Below are 2,480 nucleotides of genomic sequence, written 5' to 3'. Positions count from 1 at the left end.
CAATCACCCACCAAACGGGCTCAAAACCAAAGCCCGTGGGAGCTTAAAACTACCAAATTATACACACACGTTGTCTATCACTCTGAAGAAGACTTATAATCGAAACGTCAGGAATATAGTGTTCTCGTTCCAAACCGCGTTTCTCTACCACCTTCTACACTCATCTGTCTTACCTTCATTGCAATATATATATATATATATATATATATATATATATACATATATATATATATATATATATATAAATATATATATAGACGTGTGTGTGTGTGTATGTAGTGTGTGTGTGTGTGTGTGTGTGTGTGTGTGTGTGTGTGTGTGTGTGTGTGTGTGTGTGTGTGTGTGTGTGTGTGTGTGTGTGTGTGTGTGTGTGTGTGTGTGTGTGTTTCATTCAATGTGCTGTGCCAATTTTATATATTTAGTATCAGTGTGGATTCCCCCCCCTCTCTCTCTCTCTCTCTCTCTCCTCTCTCTCTCTCTCTCTCTCTCTCAGATCTCTCTCTCTCCTCTCTCTCTCTCCTCTCTCTCTCTCCTCTCTCTCTCTCTCTCTCTCTCTCTCTCTCTCTCTCTCTCTCTCTCTCTCTCTCTCTCTCTCTCTCTCTTTCTCTCTCTCTCTCTCTCTCTCTCTCTCTCTCTCTCTCTCTCTCTCTCTCTCTCTCTCTCTCTCTCTCTCTCTCTCTCTCTCTCTCTCTCTCTCTCTCTCTCTCTCTCTCTCTCTCTCTCTATCTCTCTCTCTTTCTCCCTCTCTCTCTCACACACACACTCTCTTTCTCTCCCCTTGCCCTAAACCTCTACGACTCCACCTCTTCATAGCCATCGTGTCCCCAAGGACAGAAGCGCTGGCTATCACCAGAGAAGCGACCTCTGTCACGTAGTTCTCCGAACCAGCGCCAGAACACATGAACACAAGCTCCTTCATTGTATCTCTAAACCTCCCCACTCTCTCGTCTCCACCCTTCAACTAACCCCCCAAGCCCCCAGTGCCCCCCAAACCCCCCTTTTACCCCCTCCCTTTCCTCTTAAAAAATGTATATCAGACCAACTTCATGTTTGTCTCAAAGAAGAGTCACGGTCAGTCGCCATCTTTGTTTTGATTCGAACCAGGCTTGCCAACCCTTCTGAGTGATTGTTACATTATAGATCATTTTGAAGACCTTCTCGCCGATTTTTTTCTTCTGCTATTTATTTGCTCATTTGTTTGTTCGTTTATTTGTTTATCTGTTTTGTCTTACATATTGGTTTATTATCATTTTTTTTTATTCCAACAAGGGGAAATGACAAGCCCCATCCCCTCCCCATCCGAACCCAGCGTTCCCACACACAACTCCCATTCTTTACATTCCCGTTGGCACCTCTCCCTTCCCCTCCCCACCCCTACCCTCCCTTCACCTTCCCTCTTCTATATTTCCTTTCCACTTCCCTCTTTTCCCTTATCCTCCCGTCTCCCCCCATTCCCATACCTTCCCTTCCCCTCTCCTCCTCTCCCCTCCCCCTCCCCTCTTTTCCCTTTTCCCTTCTCTCTTTCTCCCTCCCCTCTTCCCCTCCCCTTTCCTCTCCTTCCTTCCCTTTTCCTCCTCTCTTGCCTTCTTCCCTCCCTCCCTCCCTCCCTCCCCTCTTCCCCCCCTCCCCCGCAGTCCCTGCGCCCTCGGGGTCATGACCCCTACACCCCCAAGGGCGGGAGAGGTTAGGCGCGAGGTCACGGGGAGTCAAAGGTCGCGGAGGGGGAGGAGGGAGGGGGTGGAAGAGGAGGGGGAGTTGGGGTGAAGACGGGAGAGGAAGAGAAGAGATGATGGAAGGAAAGGCAAGGATGGCGGGAAGGAGAGGAGGAGGGGGGAAGGGGAAGTGGAGGAGGAGAGAGAGAGTCGAGGAAGAGGAGGGAGACCAACGGAGGCACAGGAGGAGGAGGGAAACGGGAGAAGGAGGAGAGGAAGAGGAGAAGAAAGAATGAGGAAGAGGGATATGAGGAACAAGAGGAAGAAACGTGAAGAAACGGTGTGGGTAAGGGAGAGAAGAAGAAATGGAAGAAAGATGAGAGAAGGAGAAGGGAAGGAAAGAAGATGGGAATAGAAGGAGATGAGAAAAAGGAAGTCAAATGAAATAGAAAGTGAAAGAAAGGAGAGGAAAGGAAGAAGAAGCGAAGTAAAAGAGATAAGAAAGAACAAGATGAGAGGAAAGGGAGAGAGAGAAAAGGGAGGAGGAGAAAGGAAGAGAAAGGAGGATGGAGGAGGAGGAAGAGAGGATAGGAGGAGGATTAAGACTGGGGATTAGGGGGAGCCAGAGAGGGAGGACTTGTTATTGTGAGGCATTGTTGAAGATGGCATGTTATTACTTGGGGCGTTATTGATGGGGTTTGGGTGTTATTGGTATGCCTCATGGGGTTATTGTTTGGGATTAGATGGTTATTGCTGAAGATTAGGGAGTTATTGATGGGGGAATCAGGTTATTTTTGTCATCAAATGGTTATTTGCTCGTGATTTAGG

This window comes from Oratosquilla oratoria, chromosome 1 (assembly GCF_046742065.1).
Source record: "Oratosquilla oratoria isolate Oo_2021 chromosome 1, ASM4674206v1, whole genome shotgun sequence".
Taxonomy (NCBI): domain Eukaryota; kingdom Metazoa; phylum Arthropoda; class Malacostraca; order Stomatopoda; family Squillidae; genus Oratosquilla; species Oratosquilla oratoria.
Note: the sequence above shows the minus strand (reverse complement) of the source record.